Here is an 11577-nt window from a genome sequence, read left to right as displayed (position 1 = left end):
CAAATTGAAGTACTAACTATTGTCTTCTACCACAAATTAGTGAGTACTATCTGAGTCTATACAAATTATAATACTATCTAATGACCCTCAACAAATTATAGTAACTATCTACGTACTCTATACAAATTTTGCTATCTAAGTCTCGACAAATTTATACTATCTAAGTCTCTAAAAATTTATACTATCTAAGTCTCTACAAATGTAGTCTATATAAGTCTATTACAAATGTTTACTATCTAAGTCTCTACAAATTGTTAGTACGTATCTAAGTCTCCTACAAATTATACTAACTAAATTTCTCTACAAATTTTACTATACTAAGTCTCTACAAATTATAACTAATATCTAAGTCTCTACAAATTATACTTTCTAAGTCTCTACAAATTGCTAGTACTATCAAGACTCTACATATTTTACTATTCTAAGTCCTCTACAAATTTTACTATCTAAGCTCTTTACAAATTTAGATAATAATATCTAAGTCTCTACAATTTATACCTATATAAGTCTCTATAGTACTAATCTAAGTCTCTACAAATTATAGTACTATCTAAGTCTCTACAAATTATACTATCTAAGTCTCTACAAATTATAGTACTATCTAAGTCTCTACAAATTATACTATCTAAGTCTCTACAAATTATAGTACTATCAAAGTCTCTACAAATTACAGTACTATTCAAGTCTACAAATTATAGTAAAATATCTAAAGTCTCTACAAATTATAGTACTCTCTAAGTCTCTACAAATTATAGTACTATCTAAGTCTCTATAAATTGTAGTACTATCTAAGTCTCTACAAATTATAGTACTATCTAAGTCTCTACAAATTATACTATCTAAGTCTCTACAAATTATAGTACTATCTAAGTCTCTACAAATTATACTATCTAAGTCTCTACAAAATTATAGTACTATCTAAGTCCTCTACAAATTATAATACTATCTAAGTCTCTACAAATTATACTATCTAAGTCTCTACAAATTATAGTACTATCTAAGTCCTCTACAAATTAATACTATCTAAGTCTCTACAAATTATACTATCTAAGTCTCTACAAATTATACTATCTAAGTCTCTACAAATTATACTATCTAAGTCTCTACAAATTATAATACATCTAAGTCTCTACAAATTATATACTATCTAAGTCTCTACAAATTATAGTATAATCTAAGTCTCTACAAATATACTATCTAGGTCTCTACAAATTAATTAGTACTATCTAAGTCTCTACAAAATTATAATACTATCTAAATCTCTGCAAATGATAATTCTACTTTATTATCTTTTCCTCTTCTTCCTAACCGACTTTAGCTAATACCTCATGCCTTCCTTGGCTTTGAGTTGAGCGTTTTTCGTCCCTGTGAGGAAGGCTCAGGGTTCTGTGCCCTGGCCGAGACACACCAAAGTCTATAAAGGTGGGTAGTTTCTGTTCCTGCTTAGCGCTCAAGAATACAGGGAGTGGGACGACTGGTTCGCCCGTTGTCAGTAAAATGTGACTGGGTGGTGTGTGTTGCTTGGTGTCTTCGGCGGCATGCTTCAATGATATAGCACTATAAAAAGGGGCAACAGTTCCACTATACAAGAAGACACAACATGAATATACCGCAGTCTCCCAAAACACGCACCTCGCACAACATACACACCACACACCGCATGTAATATGGGAGGCCGTCCTTACATGACCATAGCTATGGTGGCATATTTCTGCCACTCGATGGCAGAAATATGCCACCATAGCATATTTCTGCCATCGAGTTGCCGACTTACGACTTAATGATGTCGACATCATATCGGAAGATGTCGACATAAACAGAAGAATAAGTCGACTTACCAAAAAAAAAAAAAACATGTACATGCCACATAATGTACAGTAGCGGTCCGGAGCCGCGTGCTCGTTTGAACTGTTCTCTTCACTATAACAAGTTGTATTAACACTCTCCATGCGTCGTAATGTTTACCGAGTCAGTTGTTGGGATTGTCGCTGCTCAATTGCCTTTCCTTTCGCATTTTAGGTGAGTAGTCAGTTGGTTGTTTTGGCGGAAACATTTTGGTTCAAAACTACGGTAGCCATGTTTTGTTTACTACGGAGAGTGGTGGGTGTTGCGCATGCGTTAAGATTGAACTGCACTCTTAGCCGTCCGGGAGGACTTTTAGGATTCCCATAGATATTATTATTTTCTTCGCATGTACAGCGATTTTGACGGAAAGTTTTATTTTTCTAATTCATAAGAAATTATACCGGATATATTAATACCATTTTTACCGATTTTACAGTCACTTGCCCGACTATTCGCTTTAAATTAATTTCTTCGTACGCAGACAGATTTTGACGAGAGATTTTATTTTTTCTATTTCATAAGAAATTATACTGGATACATTCACACCATTTTTACCGACTTAAGGCATCCTTGCCCGACTGTTCACTTTAATGATGTCGACATACTTAAGGCATTATGTCGACATCATACAGGAAGATGTCGACATAAACTGAAGAATATATCGACTTACCACATTCACCTGCCCATACAATGATTCCAAGATAATTATGTAGAAAGTCGGTAACTCGGGTGTGACACCGACTTGTCAGTTATTGATGTCGACATCTAAACTAAAAGATGTTGACATCTGGTCTTGAAAGTGGAAATCAAAGGCCATCCTTTCATAAAGGACGGTGTATATGCAGCAAAGCACCATACAACACATCCTCGATACTCCAGGGGTTCCGATCACTTACGATCTCTACACCCTTGGACTATCTTATAGTAAAACTAGAGGCAACAGAATAGAACAGGTAATTTAGTCATTTGATGTACATCAAAAGAGCCGTATAACGATACACTGTGGTTGACGGTGTGGCTTTGATGGTACAGTAGGTGTCGCTCTCTCGGTAGTCCTCAAAGGAAATCTTTGCTAGACTGTGATTTGTCAAATGTTGCCACTGAGCTGCCTTCAATTTCACTATGAGATAGTCCAGGGGTGTAGAGATCGTAAGTGATCGGAACCCCTGGAGAATCGAGGATGCATATAGCAGGGGTCGACGTTGATTTTGTTAATTCAGGTTTTTTATTTATTTGATTTCAAAATTAAAAATTGTGATCCTGCACATCCCGGCCACGCAGCTGTAGTCTGCGTGTACCTAGCTGTTAGTCCGAGCTGAGAAAGTAAGGAGTGCAGAAGGACTCATTTTTTTTACAACCAATTTCCATCCTCTTGGCCATAATCATTTATTGATACATATATAACCATGGGTTGAAAATTCATTTAAAAGCTGTGTGTGTGTTTTGTGGATTAGCATTCGTACCAAGTCCATATGCAAAATAATGATTTTTTTCATGTTTTATTTTCTTGCGAATCACGAAAAATACCAGTTACGTAATTTAAAAGCCATAAAGGTCACATTACAGGTACACAATACACATTGGGAAACCAGCTTTACTTGTTAGCTTGCCCTGTCCATATATATTATACAATTATCGACCTATTTTCAGGTGGATACGGTGAGTTATCAACTCGAGTAAGTGATATAATCATTTTCGAGGGTTGATCACTCACCGTATCCACCTGAAAATAGGTCGATAACTGTTTTATTATGACATTTACAGGATATTAACCCGGTTCTTCAAAAAAACTTAACTACAATAAACAGGGTGATATTTGCAAATGATCCTTTTACAAAACTTGCTGCCTTCCTCCAAATATGTTGCCGGCTATTTATAATGATGTCACAAAAGATTAACCCGACGTCTTTGAATAAGGAAACTCCCGTAATGCTATGTTTGGGTACGACTCGACGTCAAAAGTGATTATGACGTCACGTCTAAAGGGAGTTTCCCTCGATCTATTTTTGACTCAGGTTACTGGACTCGCGAGAGGTATCTGGACTGAGTCCAGTAACCTCGCGTGCTTTTTGCCGCCGATTTCGAGGTTGATATCGCAGTTGATGAATACTTCTGAGAATCGTATCGGCCAATCAAAATGCAGCAAAAACACCAGTCATATAATAAACATAAATATTTACATCCCTCGATACACTTTTATAAAGGCACAACGAATATTTGTTACGGTCTTAATTAATGGCCAGATTCAACCTTTTGACTAATAAATCCTCCTAAGACGCGGTTTTAGCTCCAAACTCGGGATATATCTGCATCTATTTTTTTTTGTAGTAAAAACGTAGTAAAAAAGGTCACGTGCTTATACCTCATTCACGCCATTGGCCGGAATATACTATTGTATTATGGGTAACTAGTGATCACGTGATTTGTGTGTTTACTTCCAAATATGGTGATAGTGTGCTTGCCATTTCGTCGGAAAAATTTATTTATTTGAAAATATTTAGACTCCAAAATGTTATTAATATATACATATCATTTTGACTTGCACATATGTACTGTTTTACTATAAATAATGAACTGAAATGAGCTATAAAACTGCCATTCCCACGTCTTGTAAATAAATGATATAATGCGAATTGACCAATTCAATAGGTCTAACCCATCTAATCTAGGATCAGCGAAGATCGGGTACTCCCGCCTAAATTCGTAGAATTCTAAATTCATAACATGCTTTAGGTTTCATAACAGATACATATAACACAGAGAAAATAAGATCTTCGTCAAAAGGCCAAATTATATATACTAAATACCAGGTCAGAGAAATCACTATATTTCGAAGTAAACACATACTCATGTGATCACTAGTTACCCATAATACAATTCCATATTTCTTTCGGCCAATGGCATGAATGAGGTATAAGCACGTGACTTGTTTTACTACACGTTTGACTACAAAGAAGTGTGTTTTGTACCTTTTGGGGAAAATCCCCAACGGATCGTGGTTTCATTTCCACCATTTGAAATTGCTAAGCAATACTACCATATCATTGTTTTATTTCCAAATTCTTTCCAAACCAATGGTTAAGCTTCCGCGTAGCCCACTTAGCTTTTTTGGAATCTAATACATGTACTTGTACTGTGGAAAACGACCTACATAATATATAGATATGTAGGACCTTACTCATTATGCTTTGGTAGGTTCCGTACGAAAATGCCTAGATACTACTGGTTATTAGTACAAAAATCCTAAGAATCATACAGATTCCCATTTATTTTGTAGCATGATATGAAAAAAAAAAAATCTTTTTAATACCAGGAATAATTTAAAAAAAAATGATGTAAAATAATTGAAATAAATGGAACATAAATATTCACAATAAATTAAATAATGCCATACCTATGATCTTAATACCAACTACCACACAAAATACATTGTTTGCTATAAAACTCACCGAGAACCACATTATTATATGAATAAATTACTGAAATGATTTTTTTTTTAGATTTTTTTGAATTAAAAACGAAATTATATTTATCTTATAATATTTTTTAAATGATTTTAATACACTGCATTATATTTTATATGTGAAGGGTGAATGACAACTCCTATTTTTTTAATAATAAAACCACATAATGTAACTATATATCCTCCTAAACCTGAGCTACTCAATTAAGAGACCGCTCTCTATTAAGAGACCACTTTTCAATTTCCCTTGAGTGGTCACTTTATATCATTTTGTTCGTCAGAATTATTCTTCATAGATTGAAAGGTCTCAATGCCCTCTACCAATATTGTGAATTTCATGGCCCTGTGGCCTCGGGATTTTCCCCAGGGGAGAGGGTCAAATTTACCATAGTTTATATAGGGAAACACATTTATGAGAATTATTTGCTCAATTTTCATAGTAAATGTAGCAGATGTAATGGAATCAACATGGTGGCAACAGAATTGTCCGCCTCACTGTGTTTTGAGCTACACAAGCGCGTGGGAGCAGTATACAGGTAGGACCTAAGTCAAATAGCCAGACGAAATTGAATTCTTACAAATAAACACTTTGTTGATAGATCAATAATATGAGAGCCATTAAAATTTAATCTGTTGAAAAAAAATGGTTACATTGTAAATACTGGATGCTAGGAGATGCACATGTCAGTAAATGAGTTTATTTTTTATTTCAAATTCTTAAAAGCAATGTTGGTTTTCCTAAGTAGGACATTGAAATGGTGGAAGAAGGTTTTTTCATGTCCTTGGCATTGCAGTCCTTACTAAGAAATGAGTCAACGCCATTCTTGAAAGGGTATTAAGGTAATGAAATACAAGTAAAAACACATAACGTCAGCTGATGAAGCATGTGTAGTATGGAAAAGAAAATATATCTGTCTTAAGACAGAATAGATTCAATAATTTGGGCTTTAAAGTTGTATTTTACTGTAAAATGTTAAAAAAAAAACAAAAAAATAATCAGGAATCCGGAACCTAGATCATGTATATATATATGAACGTTTTAAAGATGCTCCACCGCCGATAAAACATAAATGATACACATCATTTGAACAATAATTGATGTTTAATATAATGTATATATGTCTAATTAACACAAAAAATAATTTAAAATAATTCATTACTGCGCAATCAGTACTTCATTCATATAGGACATAGGTTTTTTTCGGGATGCAATTAATTATTTTTGATATTTTTATCTTCAAGTAAAATTAGAAGCTCAAACTATTCAATGGTGTTAATGGTGTAAAGTCAGTAACTTTTATTACTGAAGAAAAATTCTAAATCGTCTGCTTTTGTTTTTGATAGAGAAAAAAAAAACATTTGTCAGCGGTGGATCATCTTTACTGCCAGTACATGGAAGCAAACAAAATTGACATTGAAAGCTTTTTGTGTGAAATCATGAAAGTTAACATTTTCATAATCTATTAATTTTACAGTTTCAGAATAGAAATTATCTGCCATCTTTCAATGGAGGCTGATGTGACAGGACCAGAATCTAAAGGTAGGAAGAAGGGAGACAACCTTCAGCGCCTGTCAATGAGACATTTCTTAGGACACCTTCCATCCAACGGGAACTAAATCAGCAGCCAGGAGGAGATGTGTTGTCTGTGGGCCTGTTGAGATGGAGCTGAGTTTGTGTTAGCTTACAGAAGGCTTAGAGTATACTTTGATTGTGAAACATTGATAAATTGAAGATTACATGTTGTGCCAGATGTCAAAGTTCATGTATTATTACTTGAAACGTCATCTAATAAAGTTGTGTTGAAATTGTAATTGATGTTGACCAGGAAATGTACCAGTCTAAATTTTGGTTGAATAATGCATGGGAAGTGAATTATAATCTTAACATTTCCACTTTGTGTAAAATCCTTCAAAACGGATTATCCCCCTTGATTGAAATATTATGACAAACCATGTACATTTGCTATGATATGATTTTTTTGATTTTTTTTTTAAATTAAAAAATGAATGCAGATTTAATATTTTAATCAAATATGTGGATGAATTTAATTTAATTTAAAAAAATATATATATCAATACAAAATATTCATGATTGTAATTTTTTTGTTGTTTTTTGTACTTGCTGTAAAGTGAGAAAAACCATGTTGTGGAGAAGGAGTTTGTTAGAATTTGAGTTGTTTACAAATGGATGAGAGTTGAGAATGAGCAGAAGGCAATAAGAATATATATGTCTAACAGTCACCCGAATTCCAATATGCACAATTATAAATAATGTTTTGCTTTTAAACAAATAATAAATAAGTCTCAGCCCTGTGACTTGGCACATAGGTCAAGATCATTGATTTGAACAAACTTTGTATCCCTTCATCCCAGCATGCTATGGCCCAATATCATGTTCATGTATGAGGTTCTTGGTTATTAAGAAGATTGTACATGTAAATTGTTTACAACAGACACTGGATGATGCCGGCCAAAAGAGAATTGCAATAGGTCACTTGAGACTTCACTCCCACAGGAGGAGATTAATTCAACACACAACCATTATATACTTTATATACTTTTTCTCATAAATCATTACATATAATCCTTGTACACATCCACATCTATAGACAGTGGCGACGCTGACAGGAAATTAATGAATATAAAAAATGGCGTGCGAGCGTCGAATTAATGAATATAAAAAATGGCGTGCGAGCGTCGAAGGGTCGAGATTTTGGTGTTTGGGGTTCGGTGGTCCCACATGAAAAAAAATGTTACGATTTAGAATGGCTGAGATTTTTACGATGTATTTTGATGGTTTTGCGAGCGCCCTATGCGCGAGATTTTGGTGTTTGGGGGGTCTGGGGGTCTCAACCGGAAAACAAATATTACGATTTTGATGATTTTGCGAGCGCCGAATGCGCGAGATTTTGGTGCTTGGGGGGTCTGGGGGTCTCAACCGGAAAACAAATATTACGATTTTGATGATTTTGCGAGCGCCGAATGCGCGAGATTTTGGTGCTTGGCGGGTCCGGGGGGGGGGGGGGGGGGGGTCTCCCCCAAGAAAAAAATACGATTTAGAATGGCTGAGATGAGTTTTAAAATGTATTTTGAGGATTTTAAAACGTTCTTAACGTGGTAATTTAATTGTCTTGCTATGACATATAAACAAATTAATATTTTAAGAAACATTTTTGAAATAGTAGAATCCCCTGATGGACATCTTTAGTCTAGTTCATGTGTATTGAATTTTTATTATTAAAGGTTTGAACATTACGTGATTGAACGTTTAAGGAAATGTGCCGCAAAGCGGCAAAATTTTCTAAAATGAAGTACGAAAAATTTGAAGGAGGACTCTTTTTCTTCCTACGCCCCTGCAGTTGCACATTAAATTTTAATGAACTTAGTACCGACTAATGACTGATGTAAATCATACCAATAAAAGGTGGATCTTTTCCCTATTTCTGTAATTCTTTACCTTTTTCTTTCCTCTTGGAAATATTTTATGACATGGGGAAAACTAAAAATGAAGTCTATATAGCAGTAATAAAAAAAAACATAGCCACCTGTCAGCCATGTTTTTTTCTCATTGGTCACCTGAGTTCGGATACAAAATGAAACAAAGACATATACTGTATGTATAAGCACCATATATTGGCCTATCAGGCCCATGAAATCAGCCAGTGTTGAGGTATCAATTTAACCTTTTAATCTATGAAGAGTATTTGATTCTATTACATCTGTTACATTTCCTATGAAAATTGAGCAAATAATGCTCATAAATGTTTTATATAAACTATGGTTAATTCGACCCTCTCCCCTGGGGAAAATTCCGAGACCCCAGGGCCATGAAATTCACAATATTGATTGAGGGCCTTAAGACCTTTCAATCTATGAAGAGTATTTCTGACAAACAAAATGATACATTTTCGTTTGGAAACTACCGAAGCATATAATGAGTTAGGTCCTAGGTCCCAATTTACCAGGCGAGAAGCTGCCATGTAAGCACATAAGCCCGTGCATGCACATCATTTCTAAGAGGGCTACGCGAAAACTTAACCATTTGTTTGGAAAGGATATAGAAAATAAACAATGATATGATAGTATTGCTTAGCAATTTCAAATGGTGGAAATGAAACCATGATCCGTGGGGGATTTTCCCCATAATGGTACGTAGTGAGACAAGTCACGTGCTTATACTTCATTCATGCCATTGGCCGAACTAAATATGGAATAGTATTATGGGTAACTAGTGATCACATGCATGCGTGTGTGTTTACTTGCAAATATAGCGATTTCTCTGACCTGGTATTTAGTATATATAATTTGGCCTTTTGACGAAGATCTTATTTTCTCTGTGTTATACGTATCTGTTCTGAAACGTAAAGCAGTTAATTATATATAAAAATATAAATTTAGAATTCTACGAATTTAGCCGGGAGCAGCCGATCTTCGCTGATCCTATATCAGACGGTTAGACCTACTGAATTGGTCAATTCTCATTATATCATTTATTTACAAAACGTGAAAATGGCAGTTTTATAACTCATTTCAGTTCATTATTTATAGTAAAACAGTACATATGTGAAAGTCGAAATGATTTGCATACAGTATTAATACCATTTGGAGTCTTGATATTTTCAAATAAACCAATTTTTCCGAAGAAATGGCAAGCAAACTATCACCATATTTGGAAGTAAACACACAATCACGTGATCACTAGTTACCCATAATACAATAGTATATTCCGACCAATGGCATGAATGAGGTTACAAGCACGTGACTTGTTTTACTACGTTTGACTACAAAGAACAAGTGTTTTTACTACAAAAAATAGATGCAGATGTATTTAGAGTTTGGAGTTTAAAACCGCGTCCGGGAGGATTTTTAGCCCAAAGCTTGAATCTGGCCATTAAGACAATAACAAAAATTCCCTGTGCCTTTATATAAGTGTATCGAGGGATGTATATATATATTCATGACACAGTGCGTCATGAAAGAGCAGCCTTTGATTTCCACTTTCAAGACCAGATGTCGACATCTTTTAGTTTAGATGTCGACATCAATAACTGACAAGTCGGTGTCACATCCGAGCTTAAACACGATTAATCGCCGAGTTACCGACTTTCTACATAATTATCTTGGAATCTTTATATGGGCATGTGTACACATGTGGTAAGTCGACATATTCTTCTTTTATGTATTTTGATGATTTTGCGAGCGCCCAAAGGCGCGAGAATTTGGTGTTAGGGGGGGGGGGGGGGTCCGGGGGTCTCCCCCCCGGGAAAAAAACCCGATTTAGAATGGCTGAGAGCTGAGATGAGTTTTACGATAAAGTTTAATGATAATAAAGCGTTCTTAACATGGTAATTTTTCGATTTAAAGCTACCTGCATTTAGAAATGATAATTGTGTCGTCATAACGTTATGCAACCCTACTCAATCTGAATATACCGGCTTCACACCATCGGGGGGGGGGGGGGGGGGGGGCAGTTGTCCCCCCTGCCCCCCCCCCCCCCCCCCCCCCCCCCCCTTCCTACGCCCTAGCTTCTACGCCCTAGTTCTATAACTTCCTTGTACACTGTACATTCATGAACATTAATCGTAATAATCGATCGGTCAAGTTCCACTCCCAAGATACTCAAATGTTTACATAGCAATATGATAAATAAACGCTTCCTGGTACGATAATATTACTGTATTATATAAGCTCTGATAGTAGTCTGCATTGTGTAGATGCTATGCAGTAAGTATGTGTATTACCTATACAGTGACGACGTTTGTAGATAATGATTAATTCAACATTCCTGAATATATGCCAAAAATACGAAGACATCTTTCTTGTCTTTAATTGTGTCAATATTCGCTATGTCATTATGCGCTATTCTAACCATATGGTGGCATATTTCTGCCATCGAGTTACCGCCTTACGACTTAAGATGTCGACATAATTAAGGCATTAAGTCGACATCATATCGGAAGATGTCGACATAAACAGAAGAATATGTCGACTTACCACATGTACATGCCCACATAATGATTTCAAGATAATTATGTAGAAAGTCGGTAACTCGGTGATTAATCGTGTTTATGCTCGGGTGTGACACCGCCTTGTTAGGTATTGATGTCGACATCTAACCTAAAAGATGTCGACATCTGTATTAAGCTTAATACTCTTAATAGATTAAAAGGTTAAATTGATACCTCATCACTGACTGATTCCATGGGCCTGATAGGCTTGGTGCTTTTATACATGTATCCGAACTCAGGTGACCAATCAGAAAAAAACGT

This window comes from Argopecten irradians, chromosome 6 (assembly GCF_041381155.1).
Source record: "Argopecten irradians isolate NY chromosome 6, Ai_NY, whole genome shotgun sequence".
Classification (NCBI taxonomy): domain Eukaryota; kingdom Metazoa; phylum Mollusca; class Bivalvia; order Pectinida; family Pectinidae; genus Argopecten; species Argopecten irradians.
The sequence above is the reverse complement of the archived record's forward strand: the minus strand, read 5'-3'. Positions refer to the sequence as shown.